This window comes from Balearica regulorum, chromosome 24 (assembly GCF_011004875.1).
Source record: "Balearica regulorum gibbericeps isolate bBalReg1 chromosome 24, bBalReg1.pri, whole genome shotgun sequence".
In the NCBI taxonomy this organism is placed as follows: domain Eukaryota; kingdom Metazoa; phylum Chordata; class Aves; order Gruiformes; family Gruidae; genus Balearica; species Balearica regulorum.
Genome location: NC_046207.1, coordinates 1,483,160 through 1,497,013, shown reverse-complemented (window position 1 = coordinate 1,497,013; position 13,854 = coordinate 1,483,160). Strand labels below are relative to the sequence as shown.

General features: G+C 50.5%; 2 pseudogenes; both read left to right on the top strand.

Annotated features, from left to right (window-relative positions):
• LOC142605003 (feather keratin Cos1-1/Cos1-3/Cos2-1-like) lies at nt 1–770 on the top strand (annotated as a pseudogene).
• A 3,931-nt stretch (nt 771–4,701) lies between these two features.
• On the top strand, nt 4,702–6,738 carry LOC142604956 (cyclin-Y-like protein 1 pseudogene; annotated as a pseudogene).
• The last annotated feature ends 7,116 nt before the right edge of the window (nt 6,739–13,854 follow it).

Below are 13,854 nucleotides of genomic sequence, written 5' to 3'. Positions count from 1 at the left end.
ATGAGCTTGTCAGAACATCATTATTACTTGCACAAGGGGTGCCTCCGGGCCTGAGGCAGCACGGGACTCCTATAAAAGGCAGCCCAGGTCTCTGCTCTCTCATCCACTTCTCTCGCCTCCTTCTCCTTGGGAATCAGGTGAGTGGGAAGCCTCTTCTCCTCCTCCTTCGAGATCAGGTCTTTCCTCAATGCATGTCCGCTGATATGGACTGCGCTAGCCCAGGGCTGGGAGCTGCTTCTCATGGGAGAGGCAAGGGGAGAGAAGGTCTTCCGCAGAGAGGGGCTGGGACTTAGGTGAGCCAGCTCCTGGGCTGTGAGCTGGGCAGCACGTGCTGGGCCAGGAGGTGCCTTGCCTCCTGCGTGGTTGGGTGCAGTGCTGCTTCTCAGGTGCCCCTGTTTTCTACTTCTCCCTACCCTCTCTCCCAGGTGAACCTCTGGCCCAGAGACATGTCCTGCTCCAACCAGTGCCAGCCCTGCCAGCCTTGCCTGCCCTGCCAGCCCTGCGGCCCGACCCCGCTGGCCAACAGCTGCAACGAGCCCTGTGTCAGGCAGTGCCAGAACTCCATAGTCGTCATTGAGCCCTCCCCCGTGGTGGTGACCCTGCCCGGCCCCATCCTCAGCTCCTTCCCACAGAACACCGTTGTGGGCTCCTCCACCTCCGCTGCTGTTGGCAGCATCCTCAGCTGTGACGGAGTGCCCATCAGCTCTGGGTGCTGTGACCTCTCCTGCATCACCAGCCGCTACTGTGGCAACAGATGTCAACCCTGCTGAATCTGCTGGCAGCTTCCCCTGGCAAGATCCTCCCAAGACCTCAGAACGTGCTGCTGGAGAGGAGACAGAGATTCAGGGCATTCTATGTAGAGCTTTGGGCCATCGTTTCCTTCCTCCACTCTCCTCTCTCTCTCTCTTTCCTTTCCTGTTGCTGTCTCTCAAGACCAGCCTAGCGGGGACCTGATGGCCTCCCTCCCTCTGCAGGGCGGGCAGGCCGACGGACAACACCCTGCAGGAGCTCTACTGCTTCTTAGTGGCTGACCCTGGTGCTCCCTGTGAGCCACCTCCTTTTCTTCTTTAGACTCATTAAAGTTGTGCTGCATTCAAGCCTGGGCCTCCGAGTCCTCCTTCCTTCTGTGGCAAGTCTTCCGGTCGGCTCAGGGGAAAAGGCGGACGAAGGGGAGAGTGGGACTCCCTGCAGTGGATTTTTTTCTTGCTGCCCTCTCCTTTGGACTCGAGAAAGACATCCCTGTCTTCTGCACAGCCATCAGTGAGAGGACGGCTCCTAAGGGTGTCAGGAGTGGGGATGGGAAACAACAATGCCTCCCTACAGCCCACAGCATCAACTTCCTCTTCTGCAGTGCTCTGTTACCCACTCTAGGGTCCATGGGCAATACACGTGGGCACAGGCAGGTGAGACCGGTACCTCACACAGTGTTCCAGTGCCTGGCAGGGCCCAGCAGCTGTCCAGACATGCAAGGCGGAGGTAATTCACATGTTAGTACTGGTATCAGTCACGCTGAGGCTACACAAGGGAGTCCCCACTCGCTGTGAACTCTACAGCCCCATGGGCTACTTCCAACCTGGTGCTCTATGCTCCTATGATGCTATGATCTACCACCGTGTCCAATCGCATCTTGAAAACCTCCAGCAATGGGGACTCTACCAGCTCCCTGGGGAGGTTGTTCCGCTGAGTGATTGTTCTTACTGTAAAAAATGTATTTCTTACGTCAAGATGAAAGCGCTCCCGGTGCAACTTGTACTCATTGGCCCTTGTCTTCTCCATGTGGCTCCTTGCGATGAGAGAGCCTCTGTCCTCTCTGTAGCCACCCTTTAAGTACTGCACACACTGTGATGAGGTGTCCCCTGAACCTTCTCTTCTCCTCACAGGACAGGTGTCCAGCCCTTTGGTCACCTTTGACACGTACACAGGAGTGGCAGTGGGTGCTGGATGAGGATCAGCAGAGGCTGAGTCAGGGGACTTGGATTCCAGCGATGGCTGTCTTGATGCAAAGTGGCTATTCAGTAGTAGAGCCACCTGGGTGAAGGTGACCACAAACCCAATGCCCACGCTACCAGGGCTCGAAGGAAGTAGATTTACTTTTTCATGTGAGTGGTGTAATGGAGCAGTGTGCATATAGTGACATCACGATTAAAGGCCGTGACAGAGAGGATCAACAATTTGCTGATAGCTAGGAAGAAGGGGAAAAATGACTGTGCCAGCCAGCAGGCAACCAAAATGCCTTCCCCGGTGACAAGGAAAGTCTTCCTCATTTTTCAAACAACGGTGGTGGTGTCCTGGTTTTGGCTGAGATGACAGAGTGAATTTTCTTTCTAGTAGCTGGTATAGTGCTGTGGTTTGGGTTTAGTATGAGGATAACGTTGATAACACACTGATGGTTTTAGTTGTTGCCAAGCAGTCAAGGACTTCTCAGCTTCTCATACTGGCACGCAAATGAGAAGGCGGGAGGCACCCAAGAAGCTGGGAGGGGACACAGCCAGGACAGCTGACCCAAACTGGCCAAAGGGATATTCCATACCATATGACAGCATGCTCTGTCTATTAGTGGGGGGGTGGGCCGGGAGGCGGTTTAGGCTTGAGAACTAGCTGAGTACCGCCCTCGGCTGGTGAGCATTTGTGATAACTTTGGCTTCTTCAAACACCTGCTTGGAAGAATCCCATGGGTTAGGGCTCTTGAAGGTGGTGGTGGTGGGGGGTCCCAGAGAGCTGGTCAACATTCAAGCACCACTTCCTCCTAGCTCAAGATCGGTGCATCCCAAAGAGTAGGAAATGAAGCAAAGGAGGCATGAGACCCGCATGGATGAGCAAGGAGCTCATGGAAAAACTCAAAGGGAAGAAGGAAGTTTACGGTATGTGGAAAAAGGGCCCGGCCACTTGAGTGGAATGGAGGAATGTAGTCAGAGTATGTAGGGATGCAACAAGGAAGGCTCAGGCCCACTTGGAATTAAATCTGGCAAGGGATGCGTGGTGGTTGACCCTGCCTGGAGGCCAGGTGCCCACCAGAGCCGTTCTATCACTCCCCCTCCTTAACTGGACAGGGCAGAAAAGGTATAACGAAAGGCTTGTGGGTGGAGATAAGGACAGGGAGAGATCACTCACTACTTATCGTCACGGGCAAAACAGACTGAACTTAGAGAGAAAATTCATCTAATTTATTACCAAGCAAAACAGAGCAGAGCAACGAGAAATGAACCCAAATCTCAAAACACCTTCCCCAACCCCTCCCATCTTCCCGGGCTTAACTTCACTCCCAGTTTCTACCTACTCCCCCCTCAGTGGCCCAGGGGGACGGGGAATGGGGGTTGCGGTCAGCTGATCACACGGTGTTTCTGCTCCCCCTCTGGGGGAGGACTCCTCACATTCTTCCCCTGCACCAGCGTGGGGGGCCCTCTCACACGAGACAGTCCTCCACTAACTTCTCCAGCGTGAGTCCTTCCCACAGGCTACAGTTCTTCACGAACTGCTCCCACGTGGGTCTCTCCCATGGGGTGCGGACCTTCAGGACCAGACTGCTCCAGCGTGGGTCCCCCACGGTGTCACAAGTCCTGCCAGCAAACCTGCTCCAGCATGGGCTCCTCTCTCCATGGGCCCACGGGTCCTGCCAGGAGCTTGCTCCAGTGTGGGCTTCCCATGGGGTCAGAGCCTCCTTCAGGTGTCTCCACCTGCTCCGGCACGGGGTCCTCCACGGGCTGCAGGTGAGCCACCTCCTTTTCTTCTTTAGACTCATTAAAATTGTGCTGCATCCAAGCCTGGGCCTCTGAGTGCTCCTTCCTTCTGTGGCAAGTCTTCCAGTCTGGTTATGAAAAAACGTGGCTTCTTGGGGAGAATCAGCTTGGGCACAAAAGAGGACCCTTCCTCATTCCCAGAAGATGGGAAGGGTCGGACTCACTGCCCTGGGTTGTCTTTTTTGCCCTGTCCTTGGAGTTGAGGAAGATATTCTTGGCTACTTCACAGCAGATGGCTATCATTCCTTCCAGCCTTGCGGTATAGCTGCCTAGATGGGCCTGAAGCACTGCTTCCTGGATCACATTCTGTGAATGGGGAGACCAAGCCCTGCGTGAGGAGCCCGTGGCTGCCAATGGATGAGGTCAGCAGCCCCTCTGGCACTCTGGGAAGGGATCTCCTCTAGCTCTGGATTGAGCTGTGCTGGGCGATGAGGCTCGAATAGAGGATGGCTCCAAAGGGTTGAGGAGTGGGCATATGGAGTCAACAATACCACAATTTCATCCCCACCTTCCCCTCCCCTCCCTTACCCAGTCTAAGGTCCATGGCCAGCACACATGGGCACAGGCAGATAGGCACCTCATACAGTCCTTCAGCACCTGGCATGGCCCAGGTGCTGTCCAGACACGCAGGGCTGAGGTAATTCACAAGTTAGGATTGGTAGCAACCACACAATGGAGTCCCCACTCTCTGTGAACCCAACACCCCCATGGGCCACTGCAGCTCTGGAAGAGCACCCAGTGCCCAAATACCTGTGGCTGCTCTGTGGTTCTTTGTCTCCTTTAAGCCTAGGGCGGCTTTCCTGGGCCTTTAAGGTTGTACCACTGCCAGATCCCAGCTCTGCTCTGGAAAGGCTCTGCGCAAGAGCAGTTACCCCCCTCCATCCCCACTGGGCCGTTGCAGCAACAGTGGGACACATTTCTGTGCTCAGAAGCTTCTCTGGTCTGTCTCTGCTGGGCCATTCGCATGTCTCCTGTGTTGGCTGCTATTCTCGGGCACCAGCTGGACCAAAAACCTTGGCATATCAGAGGCCTTGGCCAGGAGGAGATGCCAAGGCAGAAGGGTGGCCATGCACATCGGGAGCTCTGTGGACTGCCTTCCCCGCAGCAAAAGGTGAAATTCCAGCAGAGGGTCTTTCTGCCTGGAGGCTCAGTTATGAGATCCTTCATCTGCCTCCTAGCCACCCAATTGTGAAGCAAAGCGATGAAGGTGTTGAGGCACTGACCCCGTCTTCCCTGTTATCAAGGTCTGTGTAAGCCCAGCTCAGCAGGCCCTAAGTCCACAAAGCATCTGCTCCCTGCATATCCCTGCAGGAAATCCCCGCTCTCCGGCCATCGTCCCACCATTTACAGGCAGACGGTGACTGGGCAGATGGCAGCAGTGCACAGAGTGTCCCCACAGTAACACGAGCTCTCCGCAGCCCAGTGATTCCCTACCTTCTCATGGCTTGTTTAAGGTGTTCATCTTCCCTGAGTCTGGGTGAGCTACTTGTGGCTTCACTGTTAATGCCAACGTTTAGGTGTGCTTTTCAGTGATACTTGGAAATTTTTGAGATGTCAGACTTCAGTCCCAGGTAGTGCTCTAAATCCTGGCATCCCTCAGGTATCCATGGTCTCCTGGGTGCAGAAAAGGAACTCCTGAAGGCACTTATGGCTCAAAATAACATCTCAGGCATACAGTGCCCCATGGACCACACGAGGTTCTACTCACACTCCTCCTGCCTGAAGTTTGGGGCAGAGGCACCATCTTTGTCCATCTCTCTGGGTGCTGGGCACCTTCTTTCTGTGCCCAGAAACCAAGGCTTCACCTCCTCCTTCATGAGACCTGCCGCCCCAGCACTGGGGTCTGTTGCCAGCACCCAGGCATCTCCAGTTCCTCCTCACAGTGGGCGTGGCCCCCACGGGTAGCCCCACGGGTTGAGAATTGGTCGTGCCCTGGGGACACGGTGGTACAGGACAGGCACCAACCCAACCATAGCACAAACATGGGGGATGACCCTGTCTGTACTCAGCTTCCCTGGCTCCCCAAGTGCTCCGAGGCAGGGACAGCCTGAACTCTGCTCACATCACCACTGCTCCTCACATGCAGGCCAAGGCTTTCCCAGCACTGCAGTCCCTGGCTGTTGGAGATCTGTCATTACCCCCTGTCTGCTCCATGTGGCTTCTTGTGATGACAGAGCCTCTGTCCTCTTTGTGGCCACCCTTTAAGTAGGAGACTACTGTGATGAGGTCCTCCTCGAGCCTTCTGTTCTCCAGGGAGAAAAGGATTTTACTCCTTCAGTCTTTCCTCATAGGATAGGTTCTCTAGCCCTTTGGTCATCTTTGACACATACAAGGTGATAGCAGCAGGCGGCAGATCAGGATCAGTGGAGGCCAAGTCAGGGGACTCAGATGCCAGCAGTGGCAGCTCCCATCTCCAGCACATTAGTGACCAGGTTTTCCTAGGTGGTTTAGCCGTGGAACCTAATCTACCTGATCATCCCAGATCAAACACAATATTCCTGAGCAAGCCTCAAATAGATGTGCAAGAGAAGAGGAGGAATAAGCACATTGACCGTGTTTCTCCTGGGCAGCTTAAAAAAATATACAGCTCATGCTCAACAATAGTCATAGATGACCATGCAGTCAATCAATCTAATCTTGGAAGCACGATAAAGTGCATCATTAGCAATATTCTACTGTATAAAGAACAGAGATTCAGAGAGATGATTGGATGTTTTTGAGGAAAAAAATCTCATCCTCTCACACAGGAAGAAGTTCCAGATGACTACTACAAGCATGGCCCTGATGGCAAGCACATCTACCAGTTCGTTTGGACACTTTTCAGTGTTCCACAGCTGATAGCTCAATATGCAATTTGGTTTATCTGGAAAGGCTTTTAACCTATGCAGAGATTGACATATGCCCCAGTGACTGAAAGAGGATTGTCCCAGGAGCTGTAATTCTGGCTTCTACACTTGCTCCATGCAGCGACAATGAGGATGTCGTTCCCCAGCAAGGTTAGAAGATACATGGAGAAGATAATGGCACACGGGGCCATGTGCTCACCCAGGGAGGTCAGGAAGCCCAGAGGAATGAGATCAGTTACGGGTGTGACTTGTTCTCCTTTGCCATGGCTCTAAAAATTACAAAAGAGGTTACCTCAAAGTAAAAAAAAAATAAAAATAAAAAAAATAAAAGAATGTGACGGAAGGCCCTAACCAGTACAAATTTCAGCTCGAGATTGCAAATGATCACGTGCATGATCATCCACACTAAGCCAATTCTGTCCCCGGAGGAATGCATTCTCTTAAACCAAAAGTGAACATAAATGGAATTTAAGGATGCTATAAAAATAGCAAAGCGCAGTGGGTTTTTTTCCAGTTCAGCTACTCCTGACATGTAGCTCTCAACAGCTGGAAGACGATAATGAGAATTTTTTTTTTAAAATGTAGTCCTTTTTGACTCTGAGCCATGCTATTCTCCCTTGTGTGATTTTATTCTTTCAAAGAATAATTGCAATTTCCCAGTTCTCAGAAAGATGTCAAATGGGAGTCTTGTGCATGTTCTTTCCTGACTGTGTTCCTTGTCCTGTCTTCCACCTTATTGGTGCTTCTTGCTTATGTTTATGTGGGATCCACACCGAGCTGAGGTGCATTCTGAGACCAACACTCCTGTTTGTGTGTGAGAAAGTCAGAAAACCACCTCCAGGAGGACATCCTGGGGGCGATCCTACAGACGGCCACCTGGAAGAATCATCCCCTGAGCTCTCCACAGACACAATGTGCATCCAGTTTTCTAGCTGTAGGTGTAGGCAAGGAAGCACGGAAGATGTGAACATGTTAACTGAGCAGGTTAATGCAGAACCTGTCTTCACTTCTCAGTGGCCATCCACCTTTCCATCCCTCTCAGGCACATGACACCTCTTTTCTTCATGTGCCTCATTCTCTTTGCCTCCTGATCGTCCCTGTTCTGTCTCCCCTTCTCGCACATCCCAATTTGATACAGACTAAGTTCTGCCTGTCACTCCAGAAGGCTTCACTGCTTGCACGTACACTTTTACTCTCTCAGAAAGGAAAGCTCAGCTAAAACATCTTTGTAGCCACCAGGGCTGGTTTTGTCACCTTCCCACACAGTTGCTCTCCAAGGTCAGCTCTTTGCTCCACCAAATGGATTTAGCATGACGCTGTGCACAGAGGGACAAACTCATGCCTAGAAATGGAGTGAAGAGCTGGCTTTTGTCAGGAAATTGGGGCACAGGGATTCTCGCCAGCAAAGCAATGGAGATTCTCCTGAGATGGAGGAGAGACATGAAAAGCAATGGATCAGCCTGGGGCATGGGTGGGAATCCAGTAGAACAGACAATCTTCCCCAGTCTCTGGATAATGGGTCTTTTTCACATGCTGAGGGTTTGGCTGATGTCCAGGTGCATGGCTAGGAAGGGATTTTTCCTTCCTCGGGCTATGTTGCCTAGGAATAAACCCACAAGAGCAGTCCTGTCTCACAACAAGGGCTCCTTTCTGCAAGAGTGTGCTTCAGAATGACAGCGGGAAAAGCCAGTGAGATACATCTTCTTAATACTCATTCCCATGCCTCAGTTAGTTTCATCTCAGGGGGTCTGATGGAGCCTGTTGTGGTTCATATGGCATCCCTCAAGAGCTCTCCCCCAAGTCCAGGCACTCCTTGAACTTGACGGTTTGATTGGACTATTTTGCTTTTTTTCCCAAGACCCTGGATCTGAACTCAGACCAAAAAGTCACACCAGCATGCTGTTGCTGACTTTTGTCTTTGCTACACAGGCTGGGGAGGCAGAGACCCAGCCTCACCACAACCCCGGCATGCCACTGCTGGACAAGCTTAGGTCTACAAGCAAGCGGTGCTGGGGAGGGAGACACTGCTCGGGGAACACACACAGACACACACAGACACACTCTTTCTGTGTGATGGCGCATGCTGTGGTTACCAATGTGGGCTCAGTGGAGAGGCAGGTGGTGCTGTCCTGCAGCTTGGCATCCTGCCCATGGAAAAACACCAGGGGTTTCTCCACAGAAAGCACAGAGGAGAACCTCTCTGAATATACACAAGGTTTGGATTTATCCATCCACAGCAGGATCTGAGAGACCTGGGTCAGCAACCCCTCTTGCTCCAATCCTTCTAGCCTGAAAGACACATCTCACCAAAGACTGCAAGTCCCATCAGGTTTGCCAGAAAAAAAACAGGACTATGTCATGCTTTCCCTTTCACAGGTTGACCACAGAGTTTCAAGAAAGAGGGAGTTGGTGCTTGCAGGTTCACATCTTCTTCCTCTGCTGCCTCAAAGCAGTCTCCAAACCTCACTGTGGAGAGTAGAGAAAAATCTCTTTAACTGCTGCTGCAGACAGACCTCCTTACACCCCCACGCTGCTGACCCAGGGAGGCTCTCTAGAGACATGATAGACTGGTGCTCATCCCAAGGAAAGGAATCAAGTTGCGATCTTTGCTATGTCACAGGTTCCCTAGGGCCAGGGCCAGGTCTTTCAGCACTTGGAGAGTCTTACTTGAGCAGTGAGGCAGCAGCTGGGCTTTTCACAGACCTCTAAGTCAGAAGGTATTTGAGCATCCTCTCAGGCAGACATGCCTGCTGTAGAACTGCTGCCTCCAAGCTCCAGGTCACATGGGGCAAAGGGGCCCTGGGCACCTGAAAATTTATGTTGTAGATTAAGGAACAGATCATGCAGTCCACTGCCAGGCAACAGAAGGCTGCCAGGAGCCTTCCAGTATCTTATGTGTCATGGTGATCTTTCAGGCAGCTTCTCTCCCTAGCTGGCATCATGACTCACAAGTCCATGATCCTCCCTCCTCTTCCTTAGTTTTCAGGTGACTCACGTAGAGGGAAAATTCCTACTGACTCTGGCCCAGTCCCCTCCCTCAAGACAACCTGGGGAGGTCAGCTTTTACCTCCTGATTCCTCAGGCTGAACATGAGGGGATCCAACAGGGGCATCTTTGTGGTGCAGAAGTCAGAAGACCACTCTGTCCTCAGGTGCTTGAGACCATGGGCAAATAATTGGTGGCCACTACACTGAGGCAGGCAGTGCAGATGGAGAAGATATGACACTTGCCCAAGACAGAGTGGACCCTCAGGACGGACAAGATGACGCAGACGTAGGAGGTGCGGATGGAGGTGAAACGGGTCATAGTGATGATCGTGTCAAGAAAGATCACCACCCTCTCACTGAGGCTGGTGCCCCCACCAACTGGCCTTTGCACATCTTGGATGTTCTCGGGAGCTGGATGGAGCCGAAGCTTATGTTCACTCGTTCCATTCAGAAAGACATGGGGAAAGGAGTAGGGATCCACACAAGGAAACTGTGGAAGAAGGGATGGGGCTGCCATTCAGTGTTGAGCATCTCAGGTCTGGGAATGATGGCCAGGATGGGGCAGTGTCTCTGGGGAAGCTTCCCCAGAGCAGAGATTTCCAGTCTACTTGGAGCATCTCCATGAACACCAAGGCCAGAGCTTGGCTAGCCCTGTGCCCCAGCATGGGGGAGATGAGTCAGGTCCCTCCTTTGAATTGCTCCTTGCACTCCGCGAGAGCTACAAGAGAGTTCCAAGTTGTGCATGGGCCGGTGGTAACTCAGGTCTTTGTGACAGGAGGTACTTGCCACTGATGTGGGCTGAGCTGTGCCAGACTCCCTCCTCAGATTAAATAGGTCTCCCCTTGACCACCAAGAGTCACTAGGCCAGGGCTCCACCGTGCATGTCTGCCCTACTCAGAGGAAAGGCACCTCCAGGGTGCCTTTCTCCTGCCCTGTCCTGCTGACGAGGGGAATAATAGAGTGGCTTGGTGGGCACGTGGCATCCAGCCAAGGTCGACCCACCACAGCAACACAATCCAGTGTGTCACTCTGCTGCCATCACTGTCCTTCAGAGGTCAGAAAGAGTGAGAAGAGCTAAACTTCATTGGCGAGCGGGGGAAAAGACATCTACCTTCTCTATCAGTTCGCCTTCTTAAAAGAAAGACTGAAATTACGTCGTTCAGCTGTCATCAGCTGGACTGGTTTGACTTCGTGCAAATGGCACTTGCAGTTCCACAATTAAGCAGTGAAACGATGAGGCCACTGGGAGGGGGCTGACGGACCGTGAGCACTGTACCCTGAAGTGATGACAGTGCAGCATGCACCACCTGGACATTCTCCTCACTGCAAGAAGGACATTGAGGCGCTGCAGCATGTCCAGAGAAGGGCAACAAAGCTGTTGAAGGGTCTGGAGCACAAGTCTTATGAGGAGCGGCTGAGGGAACTGGGGTTGTTTAGTCTGGAGAAGAGGAGGCTGAGGGAACACCTTATCACTCTCTACAACTACCCAAAAGGAGGTTGTGGTGAGGTGGCTGTTGGTCTCTTCTCCCAAGCAACCAGTGATAGGACAAGAGGAAATGACCTCAGATTGCTCCAGGGGAGGTTTAGGTAGCATATTAGGAACAATTTCTTCACTGAAAGGGTGTGTCACCGAAATCCGGGAATAAACCTCGTAACACCAATGTAGTGTTAAAAGGCAGGCATTCTTTATTGCAGCGCTGGATGCACGGGGGATAGCTCCACCCAACGTGCATGCCAGGTGATCACCAACACACAGGTTATGTAGGATCAAAACATACATATTCATCATTTTTCTCAGAAAAGGTGATTCTATGATAATCATTTCTAGGATTCATTTCCATATTCTCCTCCCCATCACGCATGCTCAGTGATTTGAGTCGGTGGTCCTCAAGGGTCTCTGGTGGTCGTCAGTGGTCTTGCACCTGTGTCCGCTGGATGACCCCCTTCGTGCAGGCATGCGCAGTACCCTTGTTGTGCAGGTACATCTGCACCTGTCCTTACTTTATAAGATTGATATTCCCGGGCCTATTGTCTGGTTGGGTAGGGACTGTACAAAAAACATAGCAGCATTGTATCTTGCCACGGTCACCTTGCCACTTGCCATGGTTAGCTAGCTTCATTACCTATTACCTTGGTTACAAACTAATTATCTCAACCTGATTCTATAGTTTCTATTTCACAGCCCCTATCCTATGGTTACATTTCCCCCCTTTGGAAGTTTTGAAATAATAACTTTTCAATACTTCCACTCATATTTTCCTATTCTAGACATATTACAGATGTTCTTAAACTTGTAACCATAGAATTTATGCCGCAGTGTGTCTGCTCATGTTTCTCTTTTGCAAGTTCCAACATAATTTGTGGGGTCACTATTACCTGATTTTCTGGTGTTACCTACCATCCTTCCATATTCTGAGATGCTTTTAAGTGCTCTGCCAATTGTTCATCTAGTTTACTATATCTTACTCTTACGTTTGGAATTTTTACCTGTTTTACTGGTACTAGTGCAAGGATACCTCGTTCTGCAGCCTCTTTTGCAGTTTTATCCACCAACCGATTACCTATATTGACAGCCGTCTGACCAAATTGATGAGCCTTTCAATGCATTACGGCCACTTCCTTTGGTTTCTGCACATCTTGTAGGAGTTGAAGAACTTCCTCCTTATGCCTTATCAGTGATCCTTGGGCTGATAACAGTCCTCTTTCTTTCCAGATAGCTCCATGAGCGTGGATCACATCAAATGCATATTTGGAATCCATCCATATGTTTACCCTTTTCCCTTCTGCCATCTGTAAAGCCTGCTTCAGCGCCACCAATTCTGCTTTCTGTGCTGATGTATTTGCAGGTAGTGTCCCTGACTCCAATATCTTGTCGATGGTAACAACAGCATACCCGGCCATTCGCCTTCCTGCTTGCACAAAACTGCTTCCATCCGTAAACAGTTCCAGATCAGGATTCTTCAAGGGTTCGTCCTTCAGGTCCGGTCTGCTGGAATAAACTTGTTCAATGGTTAACAGACAGTCATGTTCCAATTTCTCAGTAGGATTTTCTGTTGACAGGAACATTGCTGGATTTACGATTGCTGTGGTTTTTAATTCCACATCATCTTGTTCCAATAGGACAACCTGGTATTTCAACATTCTGCTAGGGGATAACCAGTGACCCCCCTTTTGTTCTAAGACAGTTATTACCATATGCGGTACATATACCACTATCTTTTGGCCCATAGTCAGTTTTCGAGCTTCCTGAATCAGCAGCACCGTTGCTGCCACGGCACACAAACATCCCGGCCATCCTTTACTTACGGTGTCAAGTTGTTTGGAGAAGTACCCCACCGGTCGCTTCCAGGATCCCAGCTGTTGCACCAGCACTCCAAGGGCCAGATGTTGCCTTTCATGCACAAACAGCTCAAAAGGTTTAGTCAGATCAGGTAAACCCAATGCAGGAGCCATCATTAATGCCTTTTTGAGTTCTTTAAATGATTTATGGCATTCAGGTGTCCACGTCAAGTATTGATCTTTAGATTCCTTCAGGGCTTCATATAGGGATTTCGCATACAGTCCATAATTTAGAATCCAGAGTCGACACCACCCAATCATTCCCAAAAAGGTTCTCAGTTCCTTTGGGCTGTTAGGTTTGGGGATCTGACAAATGGCTTCTTTTCTTTCGTTTCCCAATTGTCTCTGTCCTTGTGATATCTCAAATCCCAAATAAATCACTGCTTCTTTCCCTATCTGGGCCTTGTTTCTGGAGACTCTATATCCTCCTTGGCCCAGGAAATTCAATAAACTGACAGTCATTTCAAAACATGTGTCTTTACTTTCTGCTGCTATCAGGATGTCATCCACATACTGTAGTAATATGCCTTCTCCTTGATTCTGTTTCTTCCACATTTCCAACTCTTTTGCCAACTGATTTCCAAATATTGTAGGGCTATTTTTAAATCCTTGTGGAAGCACAGTCCACGTTAATTGCGTCTTCCGTCCTGTAGTGGGACTTTCCCATTCAAAGGCAAATATGCCTTGACTTTTCGTATCCAGAGGTATGCAAAAGAAGGCATCCTTTAAATCCAGTACAGTAAACCATTTATGTTCCTCCTTCAAAGATGTCAGTAAAGTGTATGGATTGGCCACTACTGGGTGTATATCTTGAACTATTCGATATTCCTTACCTCCTGATTTCCTTACTGGCAATATAGGGGTATTGTATTCTGATTCACATTCTACTAACAGCCCATACTCTAAAAATTTTGTAATTAATTCCTCTAATCCCTTCTGAGCCTC